The 13,420-nt window shown below is 40.6% G+C and overlaps 1 long non-coding RNA gene across 1 annotated transcript; it reads right to left on the bottom strand.

The window, feature by feature from the left end:
- Positions 1 to 10,229: 10,229 nt before the first annotated feature.
- LOC132346178 (uncharacterized) lies at positions 10,230 to 13,092 on the bottom strand. Its single transcript, XR_009495934.1, has 3 exons — positions 13,006 to 13,092; positions 11,488 to 11,562; positions 10,230 to 10,864 (listed from the first exon to the last, which is right to left on the bottom strand). It is a non-coding gene; the product is annotated as an uncharacterized lncRNA (long non-coding RNA).
- Between the last annotated feature and the right edge of the window lie 328 nt (positions 13,093 to 13,420).

The following is a 13,420-nucleotide window of genomic DNA, read 5'->3' as shown; positions in this document are numbered from 1 at the left end:
AGTTCCCAAAGCAGTAATTGGCAGAGTCTAGCTATGATTCTAGCTCCAGTGTCTGCACTCTTACTTATACTGCCTCACCATACAATGTGCTTCTTATATCTAGAAAATATTAAAAGAAACATAAAGAAAATAAAAAGCACCAAGAGTGTCTCCGAGTTTGTGTGTGTACTTGTGTGACCTTGATAACCTAGAAAGTAATCCTCTTGCTTTCTGCCACTTGAATCCTTGACCCTTCAAAGGTAAATATTGTGAATGATCTTTGGCCCTAATAAATATCAATGTGAGACATTTAAAAAATTTTTAACCAAAAAGACATTAATGTGACTATTCCTTCAATAATGGTCAATGTTAAAGGAAAAAATATTATTTGCTGAGCTTTAATTATCCTCCCATGTAAACCAATTCCTTTGTCATCCTTTCCTTGATATGAACATCCTCATTATTAGTGTGAATAAGATTAGCATTCTAATTATACATTTGCACAAAGACCTCTTTTTCACTTTTTTCCCACCCACGGTTTTCAGTATTTGGCAATCTTGGTGCTGAGAGTCAGAGTCTGAAAGCCACTCTGGACCCCCCACCTCCTTTATTCACAACTTCCCACAGTTCCCAGTAGCCATAGATAGGTCCTTAGGCCTTGTCTATCATAGATTTCTTTCTGGAGTGCATGAGGAGTGACCCAGATTTTTTAAATGCCTACAGTCTCCTCTGAAATAGCAGTTACTTCAAAGGAAGGATTTGTTATGGAGAATACAAACAAACTATTTCATCTGGGAGCTACTCAGAGATTTTATAATTTGCCATTAAATAGGATTCTTAGCACTGGCAACAGAAGGCATTCTGCCATAGTGAACCATTTCAAATCATCAGAGTTCATCATCATGTGGACTAAGAAAGTAGAAATAATCTTATCCTCCATCTAACAAGTAATTCAGACAGAATGCATTATAACACAACTAAAGCATGCTAAAGCAGGTTGTGATAGAAGATAAGACCTTTGTGATGTACTGAAATCACTGCTAATTTTTCCAAGTCATTGGTCAAATGATTTTTTTCTAGGTACTACGTGAGAGCAAAAGCCCCTTTTCTAAATTCCTTTTGGAAGTGGGATATTAAAAAAAATTACCCATCTTATTTGAAATTTTGTTAGTCTCTTTCTGGAACACTCTTTGACTTAAAACAGCATAATATACCCTGCAGACAGATTAAATTTATAGAGTGGGACTTTTTAATCTTCATCTACCCAACTGTGTTGAGAATAGTACCTTGGATTCATTGTGTTTTCAAATTAAATTTAAATCCATAAATTTCTTATGCATGTGGTGCAAAACAATCCATGCCATGATATTTATTTGTTAGATAATTGTGTTGTGCTTGCTGGAAATCACAAAAGGCAAGGTTGTTGTTCTTGACTCGTACAAGGAGATTTGTTAAGTGAAAAATTAGGGTTTAGAAAGACCAAACAGGGAAAAAATAATTATAGCCCATTTGGAACTCAAGCACATTGTTTGTACAGACTGCATTAAAATAAAAATCTGAGTCATTGCTAGCTAGTATACACACCTTCAAATTGTATTTAGTATTTTACATTAATTTTAATACTCCTGACACCTTCACTGGAGCTTCCTGGGTGGCTCGGGAGTAAGAATATACCTGCAATGCAAGAGACATGGATTTGATCCCTGAGTTGGAAAGATCCCCTGGAGAAGGAAATGGCAACCCACTCACTCCAGTATTCTTGCCTGGAGAATCCCACGGACAGAGGAGCCTGGAGAGCTACAGTCTATAGGACTGCACAGAGTCAGACACAGTTGAAGTGACTTAGCACACACGCACCCATTATTTAGGATATTCTGGTTATTTGAAAGCTGCTGAAGAAGGTAAAAATGTGAATATGGTTGCTTACATAACTAATTTATTCTAAGGCCCAGCTAGTCAACAAATCCCTGCTCTGGCATGGGCTCGGCAGTGGATAATCTCCAGTGTTGCATCATACACTGTGATGTTGTTACAGAGCCCCTACACCCTTGCCTTCGTATCCCTAGAAACACAGCGTATTTCCTGGCAAGAGACCACCATCCTTAAAGTTGAGAGGGAAATACAGCCTTTTTCCTACACTTGATGGCACCTCTTCATCTCCATATCCCCAACACTCTCTATAATTCCTTCTGCTATACCCAGGAGAGGAGTCAGGAACAGAGAGAATTTTTTTGATAATAAAACACTTGCGTACTCTCCAATTCCAAAATACTTGCAATCAACTAAAGAAACAGCATGGTATAATGGATTTGGATCTTGACTGTGCTATTTACTAGCTTTTTTATTTTGGAAAACTTCCACATCCGGTATGCAAAATGGGGTTAGCAATAACTGCTTTCAGCCATTTTTGGAATGATGGCTAATGTAATTGAAGTACCTAGTGGTCCCTGGCACATGAAAAGTACTCAACAAATGGCCACATATTATTTCTAGGGGTATCAGAAAAAGTATAGGACACAAGGTAAATTTTCATTTCAGATAAATAACCAATAATTTTAAAGTATTTTTAGTATATTGCATGGGGCATAGTTAAATTAACTTCATTTTTATTTGCTAAATCCGACAACCCTAATTATTTCATCTGATCTTTAGGACAACCATGGAAGTAGATATTGTTTACATTTCACAATGGTAAAAATGGTAAGGACACAAACTCAAAAAAATAAGTGATTAAAATCATCATAAACATAAGTAGTAGGATCTGTTATTTTAATACAGGTTTGGGATTTGTTTTTTCTCAAAAAGAATGCTCTTTTGTGTTTTGTGTCTTTTACTTCCCTCTCTCTTTACCCTCAGTTCACCAGCAAAAAGCTTACCACAACCACCTAAACACGGATACTCTATGTATGGACTGTCTACATGGACAGAGAATAAGGGGGAGCGTGGGGGACTTCCCTGGAGGTCCAGTGGTTAAGGCTCCATGCTTCCACTGCAGGGGGCACAGGTTCAATATCTGGTAGGGGAACTAACATTCTGCATGCCACATAGTGAGGCAGCTCCAAATGAAGGGAGTGGCATGAGATTGAGGTACATGTGGTAGAGTAAGAGATCAAACAAGATCTCCAAAGAGGAAAACTGTCTTTAAACATAAAGGTTAAGAAATTATACTTCAATTAAAAAATAAAAACAAAACACACAAGGGTTGAGATGAGATGAATTAAAAAGAAAGATAGATTTTAATTCTATTATTACTTAATATTGATAGTTCTAGTAAAGTCGCTCAGTTGTGTCTGACTCTTTGCGACCCTGTGGACTGCAGCATCCCAGACTTCCCTGCCCATTACCAACTCCCAAAGTTTGCTCATACTCATGTCCATCGAGTCTGTGATGCCATCCAATCATCTCATCCTCTGTTGTCCCCTTCTCCTCCTGCCTTCAATCTTTCCCAGCATCAGGGTCTTTTCTAATGAATCAGTTCTTCACATCAGGTGGCGAAAGTATTGGAGCTTCAGCTTCTGCATCAGTCTTTCCAGTGAATATTCAGGACTAATTTCCTTTAGGATTATTCAGGACTGATTTCCTTTAGGATGGACTGGTTGGATCTCTTTGCAGTCCAAGGGACTCTCAAGAGTCTTCTCCAACACCACAGTTCAAAAGCATCAATTCTTCGGCACTCAGCTTTCTTCACAGTCCGACTCTCACATCCATACATGACCACAGGAAAAACCATAGCCTTGACTAGACGAACCTTTGTTGGCAAAGTAATGTCTCTGCTTCTGAATGTGCTATCTAGGTTGGTCATAACTTTCCTTCCAAGGAGTAAGCGTCTTTTAATTTCATGGCTGCAGTCACCATCTGCAGTGATTTTGGAGCCCCAAAAAATAAAGTCTGACACTATTTCCACTGTTTCCCCATCTATTTCCCATGAAGTGATGGGACCAGATGCCATGATCTTCATTTTCTGAATGTTGAGCTTTAAGCCAACTTTTTAACTCTCCACTTTCACTTTCATTAAGAGGTTTTTTAACTCCTCTTCACTTTCTGCCATAAGGGTGGTGTCATCTGCATATCTGAGGTTATTGATATTTCTCCCAGCAATCTTGATTCCAGCTTGTGCTTCTTCCAGTCCTTTTTTTAGCCCCCCAAAATAAAGTCTGTCACTGTTTCCACTGTTTCTCCATATAATTACCATGAAGTGAAGAGACCAGATGCCATGATCTTCATTTTCTGAGTGTTGAGTTTTAAGTCAACTTTTTCACTCTCCTCTTTCACTTTCATCAAGAGGCTTTTTAGTTCTTCTTTGCTTTCTGCCATAAGAGTGGTATCATCTTCATACCTGAGGTTATTGGTATTTCCCCCGGCAATCTTGATTCCAGCTTGTGCTTTATCCAGCCTTGCATGTCACATGATGTACTCTGCATATAAGTTAAATAAGCAGGGTGACAATATACAGCCTTGACATACTCCTTTCCCAATTTGGAACCAGTCTATTAGTAACTTTCAGGGGCTTCCCTGGTGGCTCAGACAGTAAAGAATCTGCCTGCAATGCAGGAGACCTGGGTTTGATCCTTGGATCAAGAAGATCCTGTGGAGAAAAGAATGGCTACTCACTCCTGTATTCTTTCCTGGAGAATTCCATAGACAGAGGAGTGGGGGGGGGTGGGGGGCTACAGTCCATGGGGTTGCAAAGAGTCAGACACAATTGAGTGACTAACACCAACAAAACATAGTAACTTTCCAGCAATATCTTTTAAGGCTGTACTTACTAGAAGGTGCATATGAAGTAGTGAGCTCCCTCAAGGTAGATGTGAAGTTGGAGGTCAGCGACATACCATAGATAACCCATTAAGATCCACAAAGTCAGGAATCAGGATTTGTTGTATCTTACCAACATATATTTCCCACTTGTCTCACTTTTTCTGTGTCTTGTTCCTCATGGTTTATCAGCATCTTCATCAAACAGTGACTGAAGAAGATAAAGCTCAAACTAAGTAATGTCAGCTAACACACCATTACAGCTGAGGTTTGGGTTGTGGGAGAGATTTCGCTAACCCAGGTCAGAGTTACAATAACCATCAAGAGTTGGCCTTATCAATAATGATATTAGAGGAGGTGGAAGAAGAACTTCAACATCAGCTTTGAAATGCCTTCTTTCAGGGATGCACCAATTTAAAAACATCCACCATAAGCCAGGACATGGAAGCAACCTAGATGCCCATCAGCAGATGAATGGATAAGAAAGCTGTGGTACATATACACAATGGAGTATTACTCAGCCATTAAAAAGAATACATTTGAATCAGTTCTAATGAGATGGATGAAACTGGAACCTATTATACAGAGTGAAGTAAGCCAGAAAGAAAAACACCAATACAGTATACTAACGCATATATATGGAATTTAGAAAGATGGTAACAATAACCCTGTGTACGAGACAGCAAAAGAGACACTGATGTATAGATCAGTCTTATGGACTCTGTGGGAGAGGGAGAGGGTGGGAAGATTTGGGAGAATAGCATTGAAACATGTATAATATCATGTATGAAATGAGTCACCAGTCCAAGTTCGATGCACGATTCTGGATGCTTGGGGCTGGTGCACTGGGACGACCCAGAGGGAGGGTATGGGGAGGGAGGAGGGAGGAGGGTTCAGGATGGGGAACACAGGTATACCTGTGGCGGATTCATTTCGATATTTAGCAAAACTAATACAATATTGTAAAGTTTAAAAATAAAATAAAATTTAAAAAAATAAAAATAAAAACATCCACCATAAACGTAGAGATCAAGAGGGCTATATCTCCTGATCCCCAAGGTAGGGAAGCTCCACATAGTGTCATCTCCATAAAGTGTTCTGCCCTCCATTTTTTAAGGTCTCTTGAGAACTTTGATTTATTTCAGCCAGCACACCAAAGACTTTTTTCTATTGTAAATATATACTCAGAAAAAAATGTAACACACTAAGCATTTATATATGGTGTTAATTTGAGTGCCTGAAACAGGTACCTACTCATAGAGAGAGAACCGAGTCCTGTGTGTCTTCAAATTTCCACTGCACGCAGGAGGCCCGCACCGCTTTTTCTGGAGGGCATTTTGCTGACATTTTCACAACTATGCCCACTGCCTCTTTTACTTTACAGTGCTATCCTTTTCTGTATATTTTAGTTTTTATTTTTATTGATTTACTTGGAGTGCTAGAGAGGCTGAACTCGGGGTATGATTTTTAATCTGCATGAAAATATTTCCCTTTCCATATTTATAAGATCCTTACTTGGCATCTCTGAGAAGGAAATCACTATACAGTGTGGAAAATGCTTTCAGCAACCTGAAGAGTGACAGGCCAATTGGGCCCCAAAACTCTTCTTATTGACAACAGCTGCTATCTCAGCTCATGTCTACGCACCTGGACTGGAAATAGCCACCGTGAAAATTTCAATTGTTTACTCTGCAATAAATCTGCAAACTGCTTAGCTCAAGATCTAGAGTTTTCTCAAAGCAGCATTTCTCAAACTGTGGACCATGGACCCCCTGCATTACGCTCATCTGAGGTGCTTAGAGAGAAGGCAATTTCTGGGCCCCTGCTGCAGACCTCTTACTGAATCAGAATCTGTAGTTGACAACAATGAGTCTTTAAACCCTCACCTTAGGGGACTTCCCCAGAGAAGGCAATGGCACCCCACTCCAGTACTCTTGCCCGGAAAATCCATGGACGGAGGAGCCTGGTAGGCTGCAGTCCATTGGGTCGCTAGGAGTCAGACACGACTGAGCGACTTCACTTTTACTTTTTACTTTCACGCATTAGAGAAGGAAATGGCAACCCACTCCAGTGTTCTTGCCTGGAGAATCCCAGGGACAGAGGAGCCTAATGGGCTGCTGTCTATGGGGTCGCACAGAGTCGGACACGACTGCAGCGACTTAGCAGCAGCAGCAGCAGCAAGGGACTTCCCTGGCAGTCCAGTAGGTAAGACTCCGTGTTCCCAAAGCAGGGAGTCCAAATTCTAAGCCTTGTCAGAGAACTAAGACCCCATAAGTGGTAACTAAGCCCTTGCACCACAATGACAACTGTGCAGACCTGGGTGCTAAGTTGCTTCAACGGTGTCCAACTCTGTGTGACCCTATAGACTATAGCCTGCCAGGCTCTTCTGTCCATGGGATTCTCCAGGTAAGAATATTGGAATGGGGTGCCATGCCTTCCTCCAGAAGATCTTGCCAACTCAGGGAACCTGCACTGGCAGGCAGGTTCTTTACCACTAGCGCCACCCGGGAAGCCCACAGGGAAGACTAAGTGCAGCCAAAAGAAACCTTGCCTTAGAAAATGTACAAATGTGACCTGAACGGAACTTTACGACTTTTCCTCAATTGATCAACTAATATGGTGTGGCTAACTACTGCCTGTGATTTCATCGTTTCCCTGCCTCCTCCGGCCCACGCCCCTGAGTGGAAGGAGCTATATAGTGATCATGTCTGAGAGGAACACTGAGCAGCCCCGAGGACCCAGGCTAGGTGAGGCCAGCAGTCTGTCAGCTTCATCGAGGCCAGTACCGATGTGTGTGATTCTACTGCATCTCTATACTGGGTTCAGTACCTGCAGGACCATCTAGCTCAGATGCCTCCACTTACCTTACACCTGTGGAGAGAGACACCCTGTGCGCTCTGGGCTCAGTCATCGAGACTCTGTGACCCCATGAACTGTAACCTACCAAGCTCCTCGGTCCATGGGATTTTCCAGACAAGAATACTGGAGTGGGTTGCTATGCCCTCCTTCAGGGGATCTTCCTGACCCAGGGATCAAACCTGCATCTCTTGCATCTCCTGCATTGGCAGGTAGGCTTCTTTACCACTGCACCATGGGAAGCCCATGGAAGGAGACACACATACATTAATTCTTCTCACAAACAACAAGCAAACTTATTTAAAAAGTAACTTAATCGTGAATATGTATGCCAATTCATTGAAACTACAAATTGAATATCCTGTGGTTTTTCTATTAACTTTCAATTCCTCCTCATTGGGAATCAGTAAAATCATTAGTCAGAGATGGCTAAAGGAATTATCTTTTTCCTGGTCTGGTCTGAGTCTTTTTTTTTTTCCGTTTGTCTGGCACCTGCACGTTGCCCTGATCCTCTTCTATTTTAGGCTAGTCCTGCTGGAATGGTCATTTCCTCATTAGATGACATTTAATGCCAGCATCCCAATATTTCCAGGCTTCCTATAATAGCTCAAAGCCTGGCTCTTAGACACGGCAACTGTTCAATTGAATTTCCGTGGTCTATCTCACTCCCTAATTACACAGAATTAAAGTGGTTCCCTCAGGGTCCCGATCTCTCTGAAAAATGTCTCTCCCCAGAAGAAAACGAGCAGTTCACCGTCTACTCCTCAGCTCTGAGCCTCCTGTGGATTGCCTGTCACTGGTTCAGGGAGGCTGTGTGTTCCCTCAGTCTGGCAGATAAGAAGACCTTCTAAATTGAGCTTCCCTTCCATGGCCTGGAAAAATTCTCTATCTGCACAAAAACGCTCACATTGTATCATATTTTCTGTGACCAAACACTCTCAAAGGCACCTGAGGTGATCCTGCCTCTATCGTGTGAACTACCCTACCAATGTCTGCATAAGCCTCCCAACATGTTTACAGGTGGGAGATAAAGTGACTGCTCCCTTCTCAAAGGGCACAGCCATCCTTTCGTGCTCCCAGATGGGACAGGAACATGGAAATTGGGAGAAGCAGGAGTTCATGGATACTTCTTTGTCTAGTAAGTGTTCCACCTTCATGGAGCAGCCAGGAGATAAGGCTCAGGGTCTCACATTATCTCCAGAGAAGATCCTGCCCCTGTTTGCTGTGTGAGTGGTGAAGAACTCACCATCCAGGGTATAAGTAATAGGAGCTTTGGATGCTAAGGAAGAGGCCATCATGGAGGAGGAGGAGCCTCTTCCCCTCTCTCTTGGCAATGAGGACCGTAAATGACCACCTAACTTCAAATAGTGATAATCATGGGTGGGAAGAACTAGAATTTTCATCAGAATTTAAGGCATGGTTGTCTTCAGGTGACAAAAATAACATAAGGAATAGAAACATGGACTCTTACTGGGTACATTGTTACTATTTGATGGGTTTTATAATGAAGTCCTCCAAAGCAAGAAGTTGAATTTTAAACTGTTCTTGGATTTTGTTCAAATTCCATTTTCAAAAGGATGCAGTGCTAACTACAAGATTTTAATCACTCCAGAAAACGTGCTCTCAAAAATGGTCTATTCCTAAAGGAAAACATTTTATAATGAAAGGTGATAAAGTGCTGTAATTGCATGAAATGAGAATTTTCTAGTCAATTTGGGCAGAAAAATTGAATCGAGCTGGAAAATCTGTGCTGCAAATCTTCAATCCTCCAACTAAATAAAACAGCAGTAGAGATGTTTACATTTTACTGTTTCCTGTTTTTTACTAGAATTATTTTGATGATACTACCTAGGCCTGAATTATCCAAATAGAAACCTGATTTACTGGAATGACCTTTCTCAGGGAAAGAATAAAAGTATTATCCCTATGATTTTTTAAAAATGAATTTAACTGAAGAAATCTCAGGCTTCCTTGATCCAATATATTCATTTGTTCATTCAATATATAATTACTTGATCAGGATGTGGGCTAGCCAGCACATATAATGGACATTCCTTTTCTTTAGTCTTTGGATCAAACACCTATACAGGCTTACAGAAACAGTTCCAAAGATGAAGATGCTTGTCAAGTAAAATTAAGTTTCTCTCCCATCTCATCTCAAATTGGTGTTAATAACACTTTGTATCCCACTGAAAATTTCAAATGATTCCTTCTATACTTTATTTAAATAATCATATGCACATATATTTATCATTTTCTTTATACTATTCATAAGACAAATAACAATATGTATATTCATATTATTTTGTAACTTTTTCACTCTTATTATATACTGAATGATATCCAAGACAAGGTACAGAGGATATGCCTTGTTATTTTCCTTTACTACATGGAATTCGATAGACTAAAATTTCATCATTTAAATATTCAATCATTGCCTTGTTGACAGGTCTTGGGATTTTTTTCTAGCTTTTGTAAATAAGAAAATTGCCACAATAAATGCTCTTTAATGTATACATTTATATTCAATTTTTTTCTACTTTATATATTGTCAGAAGCATACACAGCTATGTTAAAGATATATGCATTTTCAACTTTAATAAAAATGCCAGATAACTTTTGTACAAATTATGGCAATTTACAGTCATACCAACAATGTATCTGAGTTCCTCATACCCTAGCTAACATTTGATATTATCATTTTTAATTTTGGAATCTAATGGTTAAGCACGATAGCTTGCTTTTGTTTCAGTTTGTATTTCCCAGATGACAAAAGTCCACATATTCATTGGACAATTTCCCTTTCTTTTCTGTGGACTATCCTTAGGCATTTTTCTATTGGATTGTTTATAAGCTGCTTGCACATTTGCTAGAAGCTCTTTGAAATACAATCCTTTGCTATGTTTATTGCAAGCATCTTTCCCACACTGTTGACTTTTGACTTCTTTGGTGTTTTCTTTTGCCATACTGAATCTTTTAATTTCTATGTAGAAAAACTCTGTCAAATTTTATTATTCTCTTTTCTAAGAAGTTTACCCCCCAAACAATCTCCACCCCAATAGTACCCAGACCTCTGCATTATGTGGCCTTTACAACTGCAGGTTCCTATGACATCTTTTGGAACCAGCCTCCGGTTTCGGGTTTCTTCCCTCAACCTTTTCCGCGTGGTCTCTTGCTCCACTCTGTTCTCTAAATCACTCTGGGATTTATGTGGAGGAGGGGTTGTTTCTTTTCCCTGTGTTTTGTTTTGCCTTTTGTTTACAGAAAACGTGTTCTGTCAAAGAAGAAAACAATATGGAAATATTACTGTTAGGATACTTTCAATTTATAAAAGGGCTAGAGAAAGACAGTGTACAGTGCTAGGAGGACAAATACAAGAGAACCAGGGTTCCATCACACGTCACCTTCTGCCACGCACACCTGCTCCTACACGTCAAAGCTTTACAGCAGGGGGCTTCCCTAGCAGTCCAGAGGTTAGAACTCTGTGAATCCACCGCCAGGTGCCCGGTTCAGTCCTTGACTGGGGAAATAAGATCACACAAACTGAGCAGCTCGGCCAAAAATACCAAAAAAAAACCAGGAAAAAAAAGAGAAACAGACAAAAAACCACTTTATAGCCTTCCTATACACCCTGGGCCCTAAAGTCCTTACAATAAAGCACAGGCACAGATGGCATTTCTCAAAGAGAATCACAACCGTATCTCTCATCTTGTGTGTTTCCTAGAACCTTGTTGCTCCCCCACCAAGAGGTGGGGTTTAATTCCCCTCCTATTGCATCTAGGGATATTTGTGACTCACTTGTAACCAACATCACATAGCAGATGCAATTGTGCTGGCTTTCCAAGGTTGAGTCATAAAAGGTGTCATAGAATCTGCCTTCTTGGCTGAAACACTCACTCTTGAAGGTGGGATACACATCCTTGAGGTCTTCAGTCATTCAGTTGCCCTGAGGCCACCGTGCAGTGAGGAAGGCTAGCGTAAGACCGCATATATATAAAAAGAGAGAGAGATGCTCTGTCAGTCCCCAGCTGCTCCAGACCTCCCCTGCCCCAACCACTGTCTGACTGATCCACATGGGAGACCCCGAGCCAGACTCAACCGGCTGAGCCCTTCCTGAATGCCTGTTCTACAGACACGAAGAGTCATAAGAAAATGTTTATTGTTGTCTTAAGCCTGTAGGTGTTGGGATGGTTTGATACACAGTCATAAATAATTCGAATGGCACACTAGATAGTGGCAACCCTGGGAATGCGGGTGCCCATGAATTGAAATCTATTAAATACCCCTTGCCTAATTATAGGTGAAATTTTAGGCATCTGTAAGTAAGATTTTTTTAAACACAGAACTTTTTATAGGTTCCTTAAGTCACTCAGTGATTGTTTTTTCTTTAATTCTTGGATATAATGCTGGCTCTGCTACCTTTCCAGAAAAGTATTCCCTACATTATCACCATGTCTACTCTTCTATTAAAAAAAAAAAAAAAGCATAAGAAATCTGTGGGGTAAAGATCTAGAACTGAGTGCTGGGGCTGCAAGGAACAGTCTACATATTTTCTTCTGGTTCCTATTAGCCTTTCACTCCAAGTGCCCAGGCAAAAACCCTTTCAGCAAGAGCCTAGGAGTTGTCTGTGCTACATAAGCCCCCTCAAAGGTATGAAGGAAAGTTAATATCTGTACACATCTTTCCATAATCTTAGAGACATTCAAAACGGTGATGGCATCCATGCTTATTTTTTATTTTTTGGCTTCCAACTGCCTTTCTTCCTTCCTTTCCCTACACAACCCCATCTCCAAGGTAACCCATTAGCCACTTTACATGTATCCATGCGTCCTACCATTTTTTGTTGTTTGGGTCACTTGGCTTGCCAGATCTTAGTTCCCTGACCAGGGATCGAACTCAGGGCTCCAGCAGTGGAAGCACTAAGTCCTAACCACTGGACTGCCAGGGAATTCCCTCCTGCCATATTTTAATCTGAGCTTAATTAGTGTTACACAGCCAGAGGGGCATCACAAGCATTACCACATGGAAAGCTAATGCGTGTCGTCTTGTTAACCATGTAGACTGTTGTTAGCTGCCACACAGCTCAGAGCCAGCTCCAGTACCTCCATGCATTATACCTGGATCCCACTCCCACTGCTTTTCTCTCCCTTCCCACAGAGCTTGTTTCACTTCACATCATTTGAAGCCAAGACATTGCTACTTATGTTTTCATCTCTCCAACCCTCTTTCTTCCCTTCTGCCACGTTCTTCCTAGCAGTGTTCAATGATGTTCTTTATATTTCTTCCCAAGGAATTTTGGCAGTCACACAGGTAAAGATTGGGCACATGCAGGAACTCGAGACTAACTGTTGGCAAACGCCCTTATGCTTCTTGATTTGAAACAAAGACTGTGCCTTGCTGGATGGGTTCACTGACCTCTCCCTTCAGTAAATGCTTTGCTGCTGCTTCCATGTCTGATACACATTCCAGAAGGCAAGTTGGAAAAACACTATTAGTTTTCCGGCTATCATTGTTCTATTGTCACCATAGCGACAGATGTGATGTGAAATCAGCTGCTTTATTGAGAAAACAGTGTAGGTTGAAAGCTGGCCTTGGGGATGTTGCAAAGAACATGAGATTCAATTCCGATATATTACCTTGTGGATTTTCTTTTCTATATTAGTTTTTCTTTGAAATATACTGTATTGCAAGGCAATAATATAAAAGGTCAAAGGGTGGCGGATTCATTTTGATATTTGGCAAAACTAATACAATTATGTAAAGTTTAAAAATAAAATAAAATTTTAAAAAAAAGGTCAAAGGGTCATTTTCTAAATTTGTTCAGTGGTTA

The sequence above is a fragment of the Bos taurus genome, chromosome 9 (assembly GCF_002263795.3).
Source record: "Bos taurus isolate L1 Dominette 01449 registration number 42190680 breed Hereford chromosome 9, ARS-UCD2.0, whole genome shotgun sequence".
Lineage (NCBI taxonomy): Eukaryota > Metazoa > Chordata > Mammalia > Artiodactyla > Bovidae > Bos > Bos taurus.
This window is presented reverse-complemented; position numbering and strand designations above follow the sequence as displayed.